An 11189-nucleotide genomic window follows, 5' to 3' on the forward strand; every position below is an offset into this window, starting at 1 on the left:
GGGACTCGCGTCTCGCACTTGGGATGTTCTATGGAACAGGAGGGTTTAAGGGGAGTAATTGAGAGAGAAAGAATGGGAAAGGTGTGAGAAAATGAGGTGATCCTCGCACCTATTTATAGGATGGACCCTTCGGACTACGTTGGGCATAGCCTTGGAGTACGCTGCGCATACGAGGCCTTACGCTGCGCGTACGAGGGCCAGGTGTCACCATTCGAAGCGAAGCCGTGGGGAGAAAGCGAAGGCTGAGATTTAGCCACGTGTCAGTCCTCGCATCAGCCTATACTTAACTTCTCAATTCCGTAACTTTTGCATACGAGCTCCGTTTTTTAGGTTCTTTATATCCAAGCATAGGTGGCGACATAATCTACAACTTTCGTTTAGACTCCGTCGGCTAATTTTGACTTTATTTTTAAAGTTATATTTTAACAGGCTTAGACAGATAAAGTCCGTTAAAAATTCATAACTTTGTCATTTGACGTCCGTTTCGTCTGTCTTTATATCGTTGAGTTCCTATTAACGAGATATTCAATTATCATTTAGGTTTTGTCGGCTAATAATCGATCGATCTAAATTTCGATTTCTGGGTTGTGCACTACTACGCTAAATCTTAGAAAAATCATAAATTCCTCATACGAAGTCAGGTTTGGACGTTCTTTTTATGTACGTTATCGGTTTAACATATACTACGACTTTCGTTTAGATCCCTAAGGCTAAAAATTAGTTTATCAAAAATTAAATTTTTACGTTGCGGTGTCGTGTCGGTTTAGCCGTAAAACTTCGATGGTTCATAACTTCTTCGTTATAAGTCGGATTTCAGTGTTCTTTATATGCACGAAATCCTTGTGACATATACTATAACTTGGTTAACATTATTTACTCTAAATAATCTTCTGTCAAAAAGTCATTTTTTGACGCTTATTGTCTCTAAATTGACTAGCCCGAATATACGGGCATTACAGATGCAAGAGATGCTCGATCAGCAACAACGCGAGTTTAGGGATCTCCTAGCTCAGGAGCTAGCTAATGCTAGAGGTGGAGCGCCTCTAATCAATGAGCTGGTAGTTGTTGAACAAGTCAACAACGGACCGATTCCTTCCCATCCATAAACGGTTCAAGAAGGAAATAATGATGACTCAGAAAGTTATCAAGGACCAGAGCAACCAGAGGTCCAAAGAAATGTTGAACCTAAAGGCTACTGCAAGTATAAGGATTTCATGACTTACAAGCCATCATCATTTAACGGGAATGAAGATCCAATTGGAGTCCTGGACTGGATCTCCGAAATGGATTTAACTTTCGTAACCTGAAAATGCACGAGGAAGTTGCAGACCACCTATGCTGTGAGGCAGTTTAAGGGAACACTTCGTTGGTGGAACATGTTAGGAAAGATATTGATTCATAACAAGCCATTGCAGCTGATATGGGAAGAATTTTTGACCCGCTTCAAGAGGAAGTTATGTTCATCTAAGAATATGTTGGAGCTGGAGAATCAGCTCTTGAACTTAAAGATGGGAAGCATGACGGTTGACAAATACACCAATGCTTTCACGGACAAATGGAGTTCGCTTTGCGCCTTGTTCCAGACAAACTGAACAAGATTATCAGGTATGCCAAGGGGCTACCTTTTGAGTACACTGTGCTAGTGAAGCAGGCACCTACCTTTGAGGCAGTCGTTTGAGCTGAAAAGTATGTTGAAGGGATGATGAAGAAAATGACAACTGACATGGTTGAAGTCGGTGAAAAAATAAAACAGTTGGATTCTCAGGAAACAATAACAATAGAAAGAAGAAGAAGAAGAAGTTCTCCAAGTCAAAAAAAATCTGTAAGCAACCAGGATGGGAAGTGGTGCGAGCAGAGTAAGAAAAAGCACTTTTGCAACTGCGTCGTCTACTTCAAGTGCAAGAAGCCATGGCATACTTCTACAAATTTCCCAGTGAAAGAAAAAGTTTGTTTTAATTGAGGAGAGGAGGGTCACTTGAAGGCGGAGTGCCCAAAAGTTGAGAAATCAATCCCAAGGATCATGCCACCAAAGCCTAATGGTCGAAGTTACCATATGACCCTTAATGAAGCAAAGGAAGAGACTGATGTTGATTCAGGTACATTCTTAGTTAATCAAATTCCTACAAAGATATTATTTGATTCTGGAGTAGATCACTCCTTTATATCGCATGAATTTGGTAGAAAACTTAGATTATCACTACTTAGGCTAAGTACCCCTATCTTAGTAGAAGTAGATGTCGTAGGAATGTATCTGTTAGCAATACGTTTAAGGCTGTAACCATCGAATTGAACGGAAACGAATTTCGTCGAGAACTATTACCCTTCAAGTTAAACGAATACGACATAATTTTAGGCATGGACTGGTTGGGAGAAAACCTTGCAGACATCCTACGTGGAAGGAAGATGGTGCGTATCAATCCCCCTGGGAGAGGGCCATTCATGGTGTACGGTGATAAGAGTAGAGTAAGTTATGGAATCTTCACAATGATGAAAGCCAAAAGATTCCTATCGAAATGATGTTCAGCATTCTTGGCATATGTGATCGATGCAAAAAAGGAAAAAAGAAGGCAATGACTAATATACATGTGGTGCAAGATTTTTCTGAGGTATTTCCAGATGAATTGCCAGGATTACCGCCAGAGAGATATGTAGAATTTAGGATCGACTTATTGGTAGGCATGATGCTGATTGCAAAAGCATCATATCATTTAGCACCTACAAAGATGAAAGAGTTGATGACAAAAATCTTGGAACTGTTGGATAGAGGTTTTATAATACATATTTCATCACTCTGGGGAGCTCCCATATTATTCGTAAACAAGAAGGATGGTACTATGAGAATGCATATTGACTATAAAGAGAAAAAAAAGGCTACAGTAAAGAATCGATACCCCTTACCTAGGATAAATAGCTTGTTCGATCAATTGCAGGGAGCAACCGTCTTCTCCAAGATTGATCTCAGGTTAGACTATCACCGGTTGAAGATAAGGGAGCAAGACATTGAAAAGACAGCCTTTAGAACAAGGTATGGACACTATGAATTCCTTGTTATGTCCTTTGGACTAACAAATGCTCCAATGTCATTCATGGATCTGATTCATCGAGTTTGTAAACCTTTTCTCAATAATTCAGTAATAGTGTTCATTGATGACATCTTGATTTACTCCAAGAATAATCAAGATCATGGTTAACATCTCCAAGAAGTACTGGAAGTCCTAAAGAGGGAAAAACTTTATGAAAAGTTCTCAAAGTGTGACTTTTGGATACGGGAAATACAATTATTGGGTCGTATTGTTAACCAGGAAGGCATTATAGTTGACCCAGCAAAGATAGAAGCCATTATGAAATGGGAAAATCCAAAGAGTCTGACATAAATTCATAGTTTCCTAGGATTGGCAGGCTACTATCGAAGGTTCATCCAAAATTTCTCTTCTATCACGGCTCCATTGATAGCCCTGACCAAAAAGGGAGTTCCTATACTTGGAGCAAGAAGCAAGAAAAAGCTTTTGATGAATTGAAGAAGAGGTTGTGCGAAGCAGCATCCCCGTCCTACCAAAAGGAACTGATCACTATGCGGTTTTCAGTGATTCTTCTAAGTTTGGGTTTGGATGTTTCTATACCCAAAGAGACAAAGTAGTAGCTTATGCCTTGATATAATTGAATCCCCACGAGCAAAATTTATCCGACTCATGATCTAGAGCTTGCAGCAGTGGTTTTTGCCCTAAAGATTTTGAGACACTATCTTTATGGAACCAAATGAAAACTCTATACGGATCATAAAATCCTCCAATATCTCTTCGCCCATAAAGATTTGAACATGAGACAAAGGTGATTGGTGGAGCTACTCAAGGACTACGATTGCAAGATACTTTACCACCCAGGTAAAACGAATATCATAGCCGATGCCTTAAGTAGAAAGTTGATTCTGGAAGGGAAGAGAGCTAGATAAATGAAGATTAAAGTGATCTCAATGATTGTGGAAAGGATAAAAAAAAGCACAGACAAGGGTCTTAGCATAAAATGATAAGAAAGAAGAACGTTTAGGCAAGACATTTGTATTTGAAGAAGATAAGCAAGGGTTAAAGACGTTAAAGAATCACAATTGGGTGCCAAAGTTGGGCGGTATATGAGATCTTCTTATGGAAGAATCTCATAAGACCATGTATTCTATACACCCAGGAACCACCAAAATGTACTTGGACTTAAAACCCTATTACTGGTGGCCAACAATGAAGGTCGATGTGGCAACTTACTTAGCGGAATGTGTAAGATGTGCAAGAGTAAAGGCACAACATCAGAAACCATACGGAGATTTGGAACCCTTACCGACACCCATTAGGGAATTGGGATGATGTTATCATTGACTTTATAACAAACTTGTCGAGGACAAAGAGAGGCCATGACATGAATTGGGTTGTAGTAGACCGACTTATGAGGAGTGCATATTTCATAGACGCACAAGAGAATTGGTCTATGGAGAAGTTGGCAGAGACTTACGTAAATGAAATTGTCAGGATTCATGGAGTACCCTTATTTATCGTGTCAGACAGAGACAGTCGATTCACTTCCATATTCTGGAAGAGTTTGCAAGAATAATTAGGCACGAAACTGTGTTTGAGTACTGCCTATCATCCACAAAAGGACAGACAGGGTGAGAGAACTATCCAAACCTTGGAAGATATTTTGCGGGCATATGCCTTAGAATTTCCTGGTAGCTTGGATGACCACCTATCACTGACCGAATTTGCCTACAACAATAGTTATCACTCCAGCATCAAGATGCCTCCTTATGAAGCACTATACGGAAGGAAGTGTCGTATGCACACATATTGGATGGAAGTGGGAGAGAAACACTTTACGGGTGCTGAGATAGTACATCAAATTGTAGAGAAGTTAAAAGTGATTAGGGAAAGGATGCTAGCTGCTTAAAGTCGTCAGAAAAACTACACAGACAAGAAGCGAAGATCGATAACATTTGATGTGGGCGATCAACTGTTACTTAAAGTCTCACCATGGAAGGGACTTATTAGATTCGAGAAGCGTGGAAAGTTGAGTCCTCGTTTTATTGGACCGTTCAAAGTACTTCAAAGGATATGGAATCAAGCTTACAAGCTTGAATTGCCCGAAGAACTGTAAGGTATCCATAATACCTTTCACGTTTGTTATTTAAGGAAGTACTCAGGACAAGAAGTGGATATGCTTCCACTCTCAGGATTAAGGATTGATGAATATAGAAGGTTGGTTGAAGAGCCTGAAGCAATCGATGACCGTAAGAGGAAGACATTACGTCATAAGATGATTGACTTGGTGCTAGTGCGCCGGAAACACTCGATAGGGCCAAACCTCACCTGGGAAACAGAAAGCAAAATGAAAAGTCGCTATCCCATCTATTTGTTGATGCATGATTTCGGGACGGAATCATCCTAAGGGGGAGATAACTGTAACACCCATGTTTCCTGCTAGAATAGTCATAGTCTGTAATCACATTGGTCAACTATTCTAATCTTTTTATCAACAAATAAGAAAGTATTATTCTTATATTTATGTGCTTATGTGTTTTATACGATATTTTATGCAAATTATATAAGTATTTAATAATAAAATAAAAATATAGATCGAAAATAAAAGGTTATTTAGGAAAAATAATCTTAACCTAGTTATAGTATACGTAATAAGGATTCTGGAGATATAAGGAATATTTGAATCCGACTTAGAACGATGAAGTTATGATACGTTGAAGTTTCACGTTAAATCTGATTCGGTTGCGGATGTCGCAAAATAGTGAATCGAAGATAGATCGCTTATTAGCCTAAGTGATCTAAACGAAAGTCATAGTAGTCATTAAACCGAGATCGTGCATATAGAGAATGTCCAAATCTGACTTCGTATGAGGAAGTTATGATTTTTCTAAGATTCAGCGCGGTAATACGGTCGGTTGTTAGGAAAAACAATCTAAACGAGAGTTGAAGATCTCGTCCATACCTATCCGTCGATATAAGAACAGTCGAGAACGGATATCGTTTAAGAGGGTTATAATTTTTACACGAACTTTAACAGTCTAAGCCTGTAAAAATATAACTTTTCAAATAAAGTCCTAATTACCCAACATAGTGTAAATGAAAGTAGTAGATCTCGTCGATAGCTACGTATGGATATAAAACTCGTCGAAAATGGAGCTCATACGAAGAAGTTATGCATTTTTTTAAGAAATCGGGAAATTTCGCGTGCAGTCGTGCGCACCGACCAGGGGCGCGACGCTCTCATACCTTCCTTGGAAAACGTGACACATGGCACCACACATAAGGCGACACATCAGCATGGCCAACCATAAGTGCGGCACGCATGGAGTAGAGTACGCAATACGCCTTGTGTTTTCAGCTATAAATAGACGCGATTTTTCTTCATTTTTCACGCCACTTCTCCAACTCTCTCTAAAGTTCTCTCGTAACCTTTTATCCCTTTTTACTCCTTAATTCCCAGTTACATTAGCAAAGCCCTGCGGTGTCAGATTATCAGAGAATAGAAGCTCCCGGGTCAGAGTTATGCCCGTGTAATCCCCGGTTTTCGTTAGTCGTTATTATGGACCCATAATTAAGATTTATCGGTGATTCCAAGTCAGTATATTAATTGATCAACTTACAGGAGTGATGTCTAGGTTGGATTTAGTGAGGTGTTTAAAATGGGATTTCCAAATAGTATACTTTGTATACCAAACGGTCTCTACCTCTGATATGATCCTACCTGGTTATTCCTTAGTTGATAGATCTTGATGTAGACATTGGGATTGTTGAGTAATCTAGACTATTAATATATAGTCGTCAGAATTATGAAACTAGACTAAGACTTAGTGCTTTATTTGTTTTGGTCTTTGAGAAGTGTTAAGGCAAAGCGCTGCCCCAACCCCGAGTCACCTACTTTTGTCAGGTGAGTACGTAGTTACTTTCAAGAGCATAATTTAATAAAAGTATTTATTAAATGCTAACTGTTTTACTTATACTTTGTGCTACTTGTATACTATTAGTATACCTGTAATAGTACTACGTACTAGGAACTGTACTTGACATAGTTTGCCTTTAGTATAAGTCTGGATTGGTTATAATATGACTTGTATAAGGTGTCTAGTTCCTAATAAGCTACTATATTATTTAGGTCTCATTTTGAGGGTAGAGTGTGAGATCAGAGCGGAGTGTCATATTAATCCTCTTTCTGGATGACCAGAAATGATGGGTCCAGATCAGACAACTAGCAAGTATGTCTGGATCATCGACCAGAGTAGATGACAACACTTGACAATTCTAGGCGATCTAGTGAATTACGTTGCTAGTGTGGACTTATAACCCACAGACGTAGATAAGATATTTATCAATAAATCTAAACATTGGTTTCCTTTATATGACTTACACTGACCATGGACTCCCATATTTGTATACTCAACCAGATACTCAAATGAATTATCAGGTTGGGTGATTCCTCTAGATAATCGTTGACTTAGGATTCGTGAGAATCAGTTAGACTGGGTAGAATGTCTTAAGGATATTTATATCAGATTTATATACCCATATTATTTGTCAATGATAGATATGCAGGAATGATACTATGATTTATTATCATTAAGATTATTAAGGGCTTGAAAACCCTATACATCTCACCAGGTTTCCGAAACCTGACCTACTCACTTTATGTGCATCACAGGTAGTGGGTGTAAGGCTGCTAAAGCTTAGTTAGGATGCCGAGTGAAATAAGAGATGAGCTTGTTATAGTATTTGAGGACCTTTTATATATTTACGATGTAATATATGTTTCGATATGAACGATGACATCATCAAAATTTAATATAACGAAATAAATTTTGTTATCTTAAGATGTTTTAAGTAACTGGGAATTTCCGCATCTCAGTTATTTTTTTAATTGGTTCTGAAAAATGGGGGATGTCACCCATGGATGGGCGGTGATGAAGAAACAGAGGAGTGTTGGGTTTTGAGCATTCTAACACTCCTAAGTGTACATGCAACCCTAGAAAACCTTGGATCTATGTTTGTCTAAAATACATGCAAAATACTTTTTCCAAGGTTCATAATCCTATCTATCATACATGGGGAACTACATACCTTGTAGTTGATTTGATTCCTTGAAAACCTTGAGAGCCTAGCACCCCAAGTGTGATGCCTCAAATGTTTCACACAACACCAAATGCTTTTGGAATAAACTTTGAGAGAATGTAGAACACTTCTAATTCGGCTTGCCCTCTTGTCTCACTAGTGTAGCCGATTTTGGTTGCTAGAAGCATGCTTATATAGTATGTTGCATTAGGGTTACACCATGTAAACCCTAATGTAACATGGCTCTTCATTTCCATGACCCATGGGTTTGTAACTCCCATGGAGCATCCATGGAGCATCCTATGGACCTTAGCCCAACTTGATAACCCATGGAGCCTTTAGCCCACTATACAAGTTATGGATGATTTACATAATCAACCCATATATTTAATTAGTCTCCTTTTGATCACTTAATTAATCCTAGATTAATTCTTGATCAATACAAATTAAATAATATTATTAGTGTATTAGAACTTATAATATATTAATAAACCACAAGTGTTATTTCTCTCATTTAGTCTATCGAAATGCATGATGCCATGCAACCCAAATGGACCATGTCGGGTCGGGTCAAGTACATACCAGAAATAGTTATGGACTTAGACACCTTATCCAACAGTCTCCCACTTGGATAAGTCTAATAACTATAACTGCAAGTATGACTTCAGGAACCGATCAGCAATCGTAGCTCCTTTCAAGGTCTCTCGGAACTGAGAAGATGATGATACGCCATTTAAGATAAGTGATCATATAATCCTCTGTTCTAGATATCAGTCGAACAAATACATGGAACAATGTCTTGCTTATTGTCCAGCAGTTTGTTTCCCGATTTCCGATTTGTTTGACATAGAACTTAGTTGAACACATCAATTTAGTTTTGACCGGGCCCGGTACATAGGTCAAAACAAAATCATCGAAGGGCCCAGATATCGCTTCTAATCCAAGAAGGAACAGATAAACTTCGACTCATATGCTTGTTCTACTACTTGTTGAATCACACACAAAGGCATGTTTTATAACATCGAGTTACCAATGCGTTTTCGCACGATCAATGCATAACCAACTCATAGTCAACAAGTCATATCTCTAGGTTTGAAGACTTATATGATATTACCGTCTCGCGATCACTCGAGATAAATTCCATGAAGTGATACCAGCGAGCGTGGGTTGAATCCAATACTCAGAACTTATGAGCACTCATGAGTGTTGAGGCCATGTCCAACATCTTAGACCTCTACAACCAACTCATGACAGTCTTAATTCATATCTATTTCCAACATATGACCGACTGTGGATAATTTGAATAATATGTAAAACACAACATAAATATTCTGGAAGTCAAAACATGCAAAAGAAATAATAGTAAACGATTGACAAAAGATAGCAACACTTTACTCATAAATAAACACAACTTTTATTCATCATCAAATGTCAATTACACTTTACAAATTTCAAGACTATCTAACTACTAAAATTAACATCATCCTTCAGCCCTATGCTCCTTGCGTGCTGGAGATGCTTAGCCCTACTCAGTCCCTTCGTGAGGGGATCTGATGGGTTCTCATCCGATTAAAACCTCTTTGCCACGAGGAGTCCTTCTTCTATACGATGTCTGATAAAATGGTATTTTCTGTCAATGTGTCTGGATCTCCCGTGATCCCTTGGTTCCTTGGCTAAGGCAACTGCACTTTCACTATCATAGAAAATTTCCATAGGCTCCTTTATAGCTGGTACTACTCCAAGGTCTCCAATGAAGTTCTTCAGCCATATTGCCTCCTTTGCTGCCTCGCTTGCCGCTATATACTCTGATTCGCAAGTTGAATCAGCCACTGTCTCCTGCTTGGAACTTTTCCAAGTAATTGCTCCTCCGTTTAAGGTAAAGACCCAGCCTGACTGAGAGCGGAAATTATCCCTATCAGTCTGGAAGCTAGCATCACTATACCTTACAACTCTCAAGTCATCACTCCCACCAAAGGTAAGGACCCAGTCCTTAGTCCTCCGCAGGTACTTGAGAATGTTCTTTAACGCAGTCCAGTGAGCCTTGCCAGGGTTCCCCTGATATCTGTTGACCATGCTCAAGGCAAAGGCCACATCAGGATGAGTACAAGTCATAGCATACATGATCGATCCTACAGTGGAAGCATAAGGTACTCGACTCATTTCTGCTATCTCAGCCTCGGTAGTCGGGCTCTGAGTCTTACTCAATCTGGCATTACACTGGATAGGTAACTCTCCTTTCTTGGAATCTTGCATGCTGAACCCCTTCAGCACTTTATCCAAGTAGGTACTCTGACTAAGTCCAATTAGTCTTTTACTCCGGTCTCTCAAAATCCTTATCCCTAGGATATAGGCAGCTTCTCCAAGGTCCTTCATAGCGAAACACTTCCCAAGCCAAGACTTAACTTCCTGCAGAGTTGGGATGTCATTTCCTATGAGTAGTATGTCATCCACATACAATGCCAAAAAGCTGACTATACTCCCACTAGCCTTGACATATACACAAGATTCATCTTCACTCCTCGAAAAACCAAACTCTTTGACTTTCTTATCGAAGCAAAGATTCCATCTGCGAGGTGCCTGCTTTAATCCATAGATGGATTTCTCAAGCTTACACATCTATTAGGGTAATCTGTACTGACAAAACCCTCTGGCTGACACATGTAAACATCTTTAGCCAACTTTTCATTAAGGAAAGCGGTTTTGACATCCATTTTCCATATTTCATAGTCATGAAATGCAGCAATGGCTAACAATACCCTAATAGACTTAATCTTGGCTACTGGTGAAAAAGTCTCATCATAATCAACTCCTGGAGTTTGAGAATAGCCCTTTGCAACCAGTCGCGCCTTATAAGTGTGTACATTACCATCAATGTTGGTCTTCTTCTTGAAGATCCATTTGCACCCAACTGTCTTACGACCTGGTACATTGTCAACCAAGTTCCAAACTTGATTGTCATACATGGACTGTATATTGTTGTCCATTGCCTCTTTCCATTTAGCAGACTCGGGGCCTGCCATGGTTTCCGCATAGCTGTTAGGTTCATCCAGACTTACCAGTGTCTCGTCACTAATAAGTGTATCACTTTCC

Source organism: Lactuca virosa, chromosome 6, assembly GCF_052849685.1.
Source record: "Lactuca virosa cultivar CGN04683 chromosome 6, Lactuca_virosa_CGN04683_v6, whole genome shotgun sequence".
Taxonomy (NCBI): domain Eukaryota; kingdom Viridiplantae; phylum Streptophyta; class Magnoliopsida; order Asterales; family Asteraceae; genus Lactuca; species Lactuca virosa.